Source organism: Musca autumnalis, unplaced genomic scaffold (genome assembly GCF_047663935.1).
Source record: "Musca autumnalis isolate F117 unplaced genomic scaffold, ASM4766393v1 scaffold_3, whole genome shotgun sequence".
Taxonomy (NCBI): Eukaryota; Metazoa; Arthropoda; class Insecta; order Diptera; family Muscidae; genus Musca; species Musca autumnalis.
The window spans coordinates 195,134,939-195,147,358 of NW_027411866.1; the positions used below are offsets into that span (position 1 = coordinate 195,134,939).

The 12,420-nt window shown below is 38.4% G+C and overlaps 1 protein-coding gene across 17 annotated transcripts in view; it reads right to left on the reverse strand.

Moving 5' to 3' along the window:
* Fur2 (furin-like protease 2) overlaps positions 1 to 12,420 on the reverse strand; it is a 719,646-nt gene that overhangs the window by 566,183 nt on the left and 141,043 nt on the right. The gene's annotated exons all lie outside the window — the stretch shown is intronic.

Sequence of the window (12,420 nt, forward strand, 5' to 3'; positions counted from 1 at the left end):
CCAAATTGTCTGAAACACATTTCGACCATACATGCTAGACCCCAAGTACCATTATTTCGATGAGGCACATTTTGCCCATATGAAAGTGTATATACACTATGTATCATAAATGCTGAGGGTATAATTATCGCTGATCCTGTAATGGGAACTCTGTTTTGCATATGTCTTTTTTTTGCATGCTTTTTTCATATCATTCACATACTGCCATGTTTTATCTCCGCGTTTTTGAAAATCCCAATTGTGTGTATTTTCTATTTCCTTAAATTCAGTTTGAATGTCATGCCAAAAAAAAAATATTCTACATTAATTTGCCCAATAAATAAAATCCTTTTTTTAAATATGCGCTAGGTGATTTAAAGCAATGGTAACATCCTTGGCAACAAAATAACAAAAAATCCAGCAAAAAATAACATTCAACAGAGACAAATGACAATGTCTGTTCTTTTTCCGTCCGTTCGTTCATTTTCGTTGCTCCACTCTTATATAAAATATTAATATAGCACACAAAACATTCACATCCACCCACACTGTACTCCTTAATATCCAGCTCTAAATGGCATTACAAAATCTTTGGCAATAATAACACAATAATAACACATGTCCTTCCACGTGTTTTTGCAGTAGGAGTTGCTGGTGTTGGGGATGGGGGTTGGCATTTGTTCATGCTTCAGTACCACTGCTACGGTGCAGGAATGCAAGCAAGTACAACATGATGGGCATTCCCAGCAAAATGTTCGATGCCAAAGATGACATTCAATCATGGGTGCAAGTGATCTAGCATGTCATCTTTTTAGCATCTTCATCGATGAATTTTATATGAGCGTGGACCCCAAAAGATGACGTTCTTTTCTGGATCCTAAGCATGTCATTTTTACCAATGCGTTGACATGTCATTTCCACCAATGCTTTGGCATGTCATTCCCACCAATGATTTGACATGTCATTTTCACCAATGCTTTGACACTTCATTTTCACCCATGCTTTGACATGTCATTTTAACCAATGCTTTGGCATGTCATTTTCACCAACCCCTTGGCATGAAATTTTCATGTCTTCTTTGGAAAATGGAAATGCTGTATTGAAATATGGTTTTCATGAAAAACAAAGCTCTTTAATTCAAACGAATTCATGAAATAGCTACAATTAATTTATCAGTTTAGTTTTTCAAAAGTTTACATCCAAAATTGCAATGTAATCACCACCGCTGCAACGCAAAAGATTGCTTCCTCCGTTCTCCGCAACTGATATTCTTTCATCTTACAAAAGGTTTTTTCAATTATCTTCCCATCACCAGTTCAGATTTCAACATGGACTCCAAATGCACTCCTTTAAGTATTTTTATTTCGTAAATTACTTTTATTTTATAATTTTGTTATTTTATAACAACATTTTGGTAATTTATACTCTTTTGTTTAGTGACGGAAATATGTAGGGATCTACAACCCGGCTTGCTTTAGGGATCTCTAAGAACAAAATGTAACGAACGGGGAGGAGAGACTTTTTATGGAAAATACCATTTATGCTTAATTAATTTATTTTTAATTGTTTCTTTCCAAAAGTAGTTTCTTCTTTACTTTCAGATTCTTGTTCCTTTTCGTTTCGGACTTTTTTTTTCAAATTCCAAGAAGCGAGATTTGATTGATTTCATTCTATGTCAGATTTAGAACAGACAAGGGAACTTTTAAAATAGCAATGTGTGCAGTCCGATTCTATTTTTAGCTCGATGGTTTGGACTTCATATAATACCAATTGTTTAGAAGTTTTAGTTGTTTGATATGCAGGAAATGTAAGACAACATCACGACGACGGTTCTAACAACTTTGGTCTGTTCCAGAAACTGCAAGAATCTACTTATTTTTACTACGATAACAATTTTTCCTTTATGTTATCGGAAAAAACAGAAATTAGTAGATTTTTGCAGTACTGGAACATACCAAAATGAAAATAAACAGGTGTGTAAATAAAAACACAAACATCATCTCTATTGGATCGACGGAATGGGTACAAATGCTGATGAAAAGATCGGATCTTTCACGACTTCCTTTGCATTGGTCCAAATCCTAATGAAAAGATCGGATCTTTCACGACTTCCTTTGAACCAATGCAAAAGATGACATGAAATCACGTCATCGCAAAGAACCCCTACCGTCAAATTTTGCTGGGATTGTGAGACATGTGTTTGTGTTACGTTAAATTATGTCGTTACATGTTGGAAACATTAACATTTTCTTGTTGCTTTTGCTGTTGCGAGTGAGAAAATGTATTTGGGTGCGAGGCAGATGTAGGCTAAATATCCTTGCGTGTTTGTGTGGGTGGTAGTGGAGAATGGCGGAAGGGGCAGATCAGGTATGATTGTGTTGTTTTGTCAAATATTTGAATTGTTGCGCCATGTTGGCTTGCTACTGGATGGTACCCAACATGCCAGGACTGATTGCTTGTTCGTTGCTTGCTTTACTACTATCCACGGTATCTCACGGTTTGTAATGTCGCGCACAGTTGGTACCTGTAACAAAATTTTCATACTTTTTTAGCATTGTATCCTTTGGTTCTTTCCTCCATTCGTTGGCCATTTTTTTTGGTTGTTTGTATTTTTGTTACGCTTCGCTTCAATTTTTGCACAACGAAAACCTTCGCTCTTCTTTACATTCACATGACACACGTAGCGCAATTTACGTGTCATTTTGTTTGCGTTCAATGTGTGTGTAAAAAGGGTGGTGGGTGTGGGTGTTTTGTCCTCTATTGTATGGTTTTGATTTCTTGTATATTTATTTTTTGTTTTTGAATTTTTATTGTAATATTTGTAAAATTGTTTTTCTTGTCCCAGATTTTGTCTTGAAATCATTATGTATACAATTTTCTTTTCTCTTTTAAAAACCAAGAAGACGAAATTTGTTTACAGTTGCCTCGCTTTAGCAAGAATGAGTGAAAAGTTAAGAATTTTCCACTCCGTGCTTTGCATATATTCCGCACTGACTGTAATATAAGTTGTAAAGTAATACCATGGTTCCAATTTTCTGGGTCAATACAAAACACCATGAATACCAACCATCAAGCAACAGCCTGTTATGCATGCGAAACTAGTGTTAGTGTCAGTTGAGTAGCATTTGGCCTTGCCACCAACCCAGGGCTTTTCTCTTGACTTTGGCAAATGTAGTCTCTTAGTTTGTAGATTTTTTTGAATTTATGTAGAGATGTTTTGTTTGTGTGTATTTATTACTATTGTATTTAACGAAGTGTGTACCATACTCCGACAGTCACGTTTTTTCTGTGGGTATATTTTAACAAGTAATTTTTTTAAATACCCTTACAAATTAGAACGTGCATAATATGGGATATCAGGATGTTAGAAAATGGTCTCATCTAAAAACTGCTTTTAGAAAACCGTATTTTTACAGACGTAGGGTATGAAAGATACCAAACAACGGTCCTGACCGAATTTAAAATAGTAAAGCCCAGGACTTGTATTGGTGCTTCTCTCATCTCAAGTGGACACTGACCTCTTCGTGGTGTCACCTGGGGAGCTGCCTTTAAGACCCGTTAAAAGTAGTGAGCTAAAATAATCCGCGCACTCGCCCACAAAAAAACGTTAAAAAGTTGGATTGAGCATTGAGCTAGTAAAACAAACAAACCAAAAAGCAACGCACAGTGGATCCACTTGTATGGAGAAGGTGGCCAAAAATACTTAGAGTGTAAAAATCAAGTCAATGCGCCGGTTACAGCATTGTACTGCTGCGAAGAGTATTTTAAGAAACCACGAGCGTAACATTCTCCCCCCTTTCCCCCTGGAGGGCGTATACAGTAAGAATTGTTTTATGCTGTTAATACAAAATGACATGAACAAAGGTCCCGATTATCTTATGGTGCAAAAATAGGCTTGGGGAAACAAAACAATATCCAAAACAACATAAAATCAAACCAATTTAGCGGATTAAAAAAATCAAAATTTTTGTCTGAAAATTGGTAAAATTTTCAATATATGTAGATCTTATAGCGTTCTTCCTGGAAGGCACGTACCGCCAACGTAAGACAAATTTGAAAGAAGATTTCTTCATCTTGCCACTGATGCCAATTATGTTAATGTACGTGGTCAGATAACAGAGTTTTTGCCTAATATATCTATAGAAACCCTATTCTAGAGCAGCTTTAGTCAGCGACGCACCATTTATAGTCTGGCACTAGATGGCAGCGGATTTTAATACTGAATAATCTTAAACCGATGACCTACGTTGGAAAATTATTCCCGAGGTGGGCACTGGTGGGCATCATGACTAAAACCTTAGGTCAATTCTAAGTATATGATCGAATTGGCAAAACAAAATCCACTAACAAAATATGCAGCTAACTAGAATTCCACAAAACGCTAACACACTATTTTTTAATGAAAATTAAGCTATTACCTCCTCCTTCAAAATCCACTATAATAGTTTGCTATACGTATTAGTTTCGCGATATTTTGAATATATTTACTTGCACTTAAAATATAGGTTGTACTCACAACAAAAAATATTAGTCAAATGTTCCGACTTTTGAAGCTATTCTTAAGAAGATCGCGTTCGAATTAAACAAAAACTAATATATTTTTAAAATTGTCCATGTCATAGCTGTCAGAGTTGCCAGATGTTGTACCAAAATTTTGACATTAATTTTTTTATTTTTGGCCAATGGGTGGATCCACTGTGCAACGTACCAATGAGAAAATTAGAAAGGAAAAGAAAAACAAACCCTTCTGAAGTTGACAAACACGTTTACCACGTTTTAATGGCCATGATACGCGAATATGCACCTGGCATATTCGAAATTTTTATAGAGAAGCTGCAGTGTACTCATTACGTTTTAATGGCCATGATACGCGAATATGCACCTGGCATATTCGAAATTTTTATAGAGAAGCTGCAGTGTACTCATTAGCAGATGTACTTGAAAACAAGTAAAAAAGTATTAGTCGGCTTTATCGACAGAAATATACCCTCAGCCTGTGTGAATAGAAACAATTTTTTTCCAAAAAAACCTTTGTATTTAGGAGGTGTTTAGTGTGTTTTTGGGCGTATTACGGAGGGGCGGGCGAAGAGAGGACTGATTGCACTTTATTCATGCAAGAGTTATATTGGGAAAAGTCTAAACCCATCGATTACACACTGGTTGTATAACACCGTGGTTAGACCTATCTTATCCTATGGTTCTCTTGTTTGGTGGCACTCACTTCGCCAAAAATTGAATTCCTGCAAACTAGGCAAGGTGCAAAGAGCTGCCGCGATTCTCATAAGTAGAGCCACCAGGAGCACACCCCAAGGTCCTCTGAACACAATGCTGAACCTAAGACCTCTGAGCATCAGCATTAAGTGTCAGGCAACTCGTAGTGCCCTAAGGCTACATCAACAGAATCTCTGGCGCGGTTGTGCCTATGGGCATGGATGTATCCTGAATGAATCAGGAATCAATGTGAACCAAGTTGGAAAACTGAGCGACTATATATCACCAGTCTTGAGATTTGACGATATAGATGTCGTTATACCTAGTAGAGACGACTGGAACCGCAGTAACCCGCATCTGGACGGTCTGGCTTTTTATACAGACGGTTCTAAGATGGAGGAAGGTACGGGGGCTGGTGTCTATTGTGAAAGGCTACCTCTTGAGTACGCTTACAGGCTAAATAGCAACGGTAGTGTCTTCCAGGCTGAAATCTTCGCGATTTGGAAGGCAGCGAAATTGATAAAAAGTTTGCATGCAGAAATCTTTGAACCGGTGACTATCTTTGTGGATAGTCAAGCGGCTCTTAAAGCCATCAAATCCTGCAACATCAAGTCCTATGTCGTCTTTAAGTGTAGAACAGCGTTGGGAACGCTAACTAACGGCTATCGGCTGTGCTGGGTACCAGGAAATAGCCAGTCAATTATGGCATAATGACCCTAGGTGCATTGTGTCAAGATCCATTTGGTCGTTTCTGTCAGTCAAAAGAACGAATTCTCTGTTGAACACGAGTATAGCGGAAGTTAGAGTAATGACGGGAGTTATCATTGGACACTGCTATATCAGAGCATTTACCATCAAATGGGATGAGGATGTTACTGACTATTGCAGACTCTGTGAGGATGAGGAGGATATGGAGACCATCGAGCGCCTCCTGTGTCGATGTCCAGCCCTGGCTCGTCTGCTGCATAGATAAGTGGGTGTTCACTTTCCACCGTGTCTAACCTTCTATTCAACTGTGGAACCTGCTGTAATCTACTACATCATCAGAAATCTGAAATGGCTGGGACAGCGCAACCTGAACACGTGAACCGTGTTTCAAATATCCTACCAACCATCACCACCCAAAGTTTTTATTCTTTGAAACTAATTTTCCCTTCTAAAATTCTCTACTTAACTTCTTTTATACGTTCATAGCTTCCTTTTTATTTTTACCTTTTCTTTTCTCTAACTTTTCTTTTCTTTACAGCACATCCCTCATTCCCCCAAAGCTCATTCGAGAGCAGCTCCTGAACTGAACTTTTCCGTAATTTTGTATGAGAGGTACACGAAGGAGTGGACCTATAGAGTCCATATTAACATCTCGTCTATGTCAGGCAGAAATTTCACGATGGGCATGGTATGGACCAAATTTGTTAGTCCCTTCAAGAGTTATCGTGCGCACAATTTTTCCGAACATTTTCGAACTTTAGTGGGGGAGGTACCCGAGGGAGTGGACCGATAAAGTCCATCCACACTACGAAAGCCAAATTTTCGACCAAACCGGTTAATTCGTTCTAGACTTATCCAGCCAGCCATACAGACAGACGGACGGACATTGCTAAACCGACTCCAACTTGTCTGAAACGGATTTCGTACAAACATATTTGGGGTCTAAAACCGATGAGGCACATTTTGCCCGTATGAAAGTGTATATTCGCTCGTTAGCATATATGCTGAGGATTTGGTCTTAGTTCGCCTTATTGAACACATGTTCTGTAGAAGGCCAGCTATGTAAGTATTTTTACAAAAACCTTTAGAATGTCTTCTATCTATGGAAGAAATACAAAAGGCCTTATTTTTAAAAATGTTAGTCGCATCTAAATTACCTAATTTAAAATTAAATTTCCTACCTTAAATTCAGTTTTTTAGTTAAACTACAATAATTAACTTCCTTTGTTATTATTAAAATATAATTTATAAAGTCACGTGGCCGAAGGATGTGTCATATCCTTGGGGCTGCGTGAATGCGATTATGTTCAAATTTACATGTGTTATGTTAACTAATAGACAAGTGTATATGTCTGTGTGTATGTTTAAATGATGCTGGATATTTAATCATCTGTTTGTCATTTGTAGTCTCTACAAATATCCTTGGGCGATAAATATCTAAAGTTAACAAAAACGAATTAATGCGATTTCCACAAAGGACACACAAAATAATATCAACGGAAATACATATTTAAATCAACATTTCTTTCTTTGGTACGCCAATCCCCCTTTCCATCATCCCATCTATTTCATAACTCCATAAATTAACATAAAATGTCTATAACTGAAACCCTTTTCATGATATTACACAAAAATATAAGCGCCAGATTTTAAAGCCTTTTTGTGTAGTTGAGAAGGATTAATGAGGTCGCCTGCGAAGTTTATACAAAAAGGCCATCATAACCTCCACAAACAATCCAACCAGCAAAAAGGTTTATTTTAGATTTTTTTGAGATGAAACCAAATTATGTGTTTAAATTTCATTTTAATATTACGATTTTTTGGTAAGTTTCATATTGTTGTTTGCCTTCCGATTTTTAGAGGGCCGTCTGTTCATGAGGCGGATTGGGTTGGTATGACTATAAATGAATTTTAGGACATTGTTCATAAAGAGTGGTAATCCATATTTTAAGTTGTAATGAAATGCGTTCTTATGAAAAATCATTGTTTCGTTGCTTTTTTATGAAATAAAGAATAACCTTTATTAAATTGGAATTTAGGGCTCACGGAAAAGGCCTGATGAACGCTGCCAGTTTGCATTTTGCTTAACTATATTGTGTATATTTAAAATAATGGCCAAAACAAAGAAATAAAATATTATCGCCTAATCTTTACGACGAGATTGCAACATTTTACAATTCTAAAAATGTCGGCTCTAAAAATTATATTAGAGCACCCCGCATACATTTTAAGGACCTATTTATTACATTATGTAATCATTTGATTACAGATGCCGATTTGCCGCTGATGATTTCAACTTTGAGGAAGATGTGTCACTAAAAAACCTTCTGGCCTAGGCAACACGCAGTGTCGCCAGGCGTCATTTGACATTTTTTTGAATGTTTGACAGTTTTTAGCGTAAGCGTACTAAGGACAGTATCACATATGACCATGTGTTGTGTTGTTTACAATGACTTGAAAAAAAAAACACTTTGCAACAAATGGAATTTACTTGTGAACATTTTCGTACGAACATTTTTCACAACTTCCGAGGTGAATAATCACGGCAAGAGTTCATCGATCAAATTAAATCCTTATATATCGATAGAGGACCATCCTACTGTAACGTGGTTTTGTCGTAGGCTGGGGTAGACTTAGTCGTGTCCAGGGTCGCCATAAGGACCCACTAAACCTTACGGAATAATAAGGCAAGTAATCTCCCTTTCCTGGGGTTAAATCGGATACTTATTGATGTAAAACTAATTTATAATCTACTGATGTTTAAATACGATAAGAAAGATAATTGGCTGGGGGATCGGCAACTTGGATTCAGCGATTGATCTGATGATGATCGGAAACTCGGTGATTCGACGTTCGGTAGTAGGCGATCTTCAGATAATCGGGAACTCGGTGATTCGCTGTTCGGTTGTAGGCGATTTGAAGATAATCGGGAACTCGATGATTCGTTGTTCTGTAGTAGGTGATTTGAAGATAATCGGGAACTCGGTGATTCGTGTTGTAGATGCTCGGCCACTCGGAGTTCGTTTGTGGTCGCCCACTCGGTGATTCCGTGTTCGGGGTTCGGCCACTCGGTGATTCGTGTTGTTGATGTTCGGGCGCTCGGAGTTCGTATGTGTTCGGCCACTCGGTGATTCCGTGTTCGGGGTTCAGCCAGTCGGTGATTCGCGCTGTAGATGTTCGGGCGCTCGGAGTTCGTATGTGTTCGGCCACTCTGTGATTCCGTGTTCGGCCACTCGGTGATTCGTGCTGTAGATGTTCGGGCGCCCGGAGTTCGTATGTGTTCGGCCACTCGGTGATTCCGTGTTTGGGGTTCGGCCACTCGGTGATTCGTGTTGTAGCTGGCCACTCGGTGTTCGTATCGTGTCACTCGGTGATTCAGCACTCGGCTCGGTTGTTCGGGTCGTCGTTAGTTAGTTCTTAGTTAACTTCTACACTATACTACGAATACTGGCTAGTGGAACAACACCCGGAGGTGGAGTGGAACAACACCCGGAGGTGGAGTGGAACAACACCCGAAGTTGGAGTGGAACAACACCCGAAGGTGGTGTGGAAGAACACACGAAGGTGGAGGGGAACAACACCCGGAGGTGTAGTGGAACAACACCCGAAGGTGGAGTGGAACAACACCCGAAGGTGGAGTGGAACAACACCCGGAGGTGGAGTGAATGTATTAGCCACCGCGCAAAGGGGTAGCTCTCAAAAATACTTCCCAACCTCTCTACACTCCCGTCTCGGTTGGTGGGCCACGAACACACAACCGTACTCAAGCCCGTATGGCTGGCTCCCTGCAGTAGCAAGCCTGTCTTTCGCCAACGAAACTGAAATATTAGTGTGTACAGTCGCACAGAGCATTTGAGAATTACTCTGGAGTTGTTATGCTGTCGCTTGCCTAAAATTGCACTGTAACACACACATCCCACTGAAACGCAAGCGAACCCGACAGTTAGTATGGATTGGCAGGTTGTGACGCTGTTGGGTAGTGGGGCTTTGCTGTTCTCCGTTGGCCGGTTGTAATGTTGTTAGTGGGGCAGCGCTGTCGTTGGTTTTATGTATGTGATCAATTTGTCACGTTACACTACAGCACTATGAAAAACTGGTTTAATGAATTCAATCGTGGCCGGCACTCGCCAAAAACGAAGTTCGTTAGGGTCGTTTAAAAACGGAATTTGTGCTAGAAAAAATTAATCCGGTAATGCCAGAACGCAGTGCTATATACCGTGAGATAAAGGCATCATTGAGTATTTATTCCACCAACTAACATTTGATATTGCATGAACACTTGGCGATTTTTCTCGGACGATCCACTGTCGATCGGTGCAGGAAATATCGAAAAAATACGATCGCGGCGCTTCAAAATACGTTTATAAGATGGATCCAGGTGACGAATCATGGAACTATTCGTATAAACCCGAAAAATATCAGTAATCGCCAGAAGATGCTGTAAAGGCGTTCAAAAACCATGTTTTGGAGTTGCCCAATCAAGCCACTGGAAACAACCCAACATATGGTCGTATGTCAAACTGTCTTGAGTACTCTTGGGTTAAAAACTGTCAAGCTTTGCAAAAAAAAATTCAAATGATGGCTGGCGACACTGCGTGTTGCCAAGGCCAGAAGGTTTTTAGTGACCCTCAAAAAAGGATTCGATGCAGTCACTTCATTGTCCTAATTTGAACTTCTATATCACAAAAATTGTAAAATCTAGGAAAAAGTCTTAAAGGTCAATCTTGTAGAGAATTTTGACAGGTACAACCTTCCATTTAAAGTTGGTTAAGACGCACCGTGTGTTTTAAGCCGAATGCAATCCTACAGTGTTTTGGTCTTCTGTAGGAACATTTGTCCTGATCGGCGTGTTGCCTTGGCCAGAAAGTGTTTTAGTGACCCTCGAAAAAGGATGCGATGCAGTCACTTAGTTTTCCTAATTTGAACTTCTCGTATATCTCAAAAATTGTAAAACCTAGTAAAAAGTCATAAAAGTCAATCTTGTAGAGAATTTTCACAGCTACAACCTTCCATTTAAAGTTGGTTCAGACGCGCCGTGTGTTTTAAGCTGAAGGCAATCATACAGTGTGTTAGTCAGCTGTAGGAACATTTGTCCTGATCCCTGCATATCAAAATGACAAAAGGCGAGCCGTCATATTCATATAACACTAGATATCCCTTACACCATAGCTATCATCACTACATCCTGTGGCAATTTAAGTTTATTGCTTGTGTCCACCAATTAATTGTCATGAAATGTCATTATATTAAGTGGTTTTAATTTTCTTCTTCTTCTCATGCACACACTCAGTACATCAATTTCACACTCATTTTTCACACTACCTTCTTTTGTTAGACTCCGTTTTTCCCCCTGTTTTTTTGTTACCCATATCTTTTTCTTCTACTTAACATCCAGCCAAGTATTTGCCTTGACAATATTTCTTCTCTCGAGTTTTTTGTCGTATTTCATTTCAGTTACGTTTCTGTTTTTGTACTGCCCATTATGTTACTTGGCGTGTCATAAATGTCATGCAATTTGCGTGTTATACGAATGTTAATAGCCTTAATTTGCAGCGAACGAACGAACAAAAGTACCAGCAGCAGCAGCAGCAGCAAACGCAATGACAAAAAAAAGAAATGTAATGATTTTTTTTGTTGTTGCTGGGCATTAATGTTTTTATGTGAGCATTTTCTGTTTGCAATTTATTTGCAGTTAACACAACTTTGCGTTTCGGGCTGTTGTGTCAGTTAATGTAGTTAATTTGGATAACCTTGAGGCAAAAACTCGGTTATGGAGATACTCACTTGGAGAGACATTGTTAAGGCGTTTGTTAGGCGATTGTTGTGCTATTGTTGTGTTATATTGTTTGCAAAGGCCGACCGACCATTGTTGTTTTGTTTACCTTTATTGCTGCAGTAAATGGGTTGTTAAATGCAACAATGAATTGTCAATTTTGAGGGAGATAAGGTAAGTCTAATCTTTAAAAGTTGGTTTATTTTGAGTTCAAGGTGACCAGAGATCCGTTAAGTGATGTTAATAGAACTTAATTTGGGTATTAGTTTGAAAGAAAATGCAGCAAACTGTGTTGTAGTTTTCAGTTTTAAAATCTTTCATAAGAGGAGTCATCTGCTAACTTATACGTCAAGAAAAAAAAACAAGATTAAAGCTACATCCTACATGGTCAAAATAACTGTTGATTCAGTTTCTTATAGATTTTTTTTTGCTAATATTCCCAGACAATTCTAAAATCAAGGCGTCTTCCTGCCCCACACACAGGATAATTCAGCACCAAATTACACCACAGGCAGTCTTTGTTTTAATTTAAATTAAAAATTAAATCAAAATTAAGTTGTAAACCCTTAATGACAATTAAAAAACTTCACAATGGCATCACTTAAAAAATGCTCTTTGCAATTAAAAAATTAACAACAACAATGGCATCCTGAGAAGATAACTTTGAAATTGCAAATAAACATTTAAAAAATTTTAAACTTTGAAAGTACTAAAAAAGTCTATTTCCTAGTGTGATAAAGAAAATCACA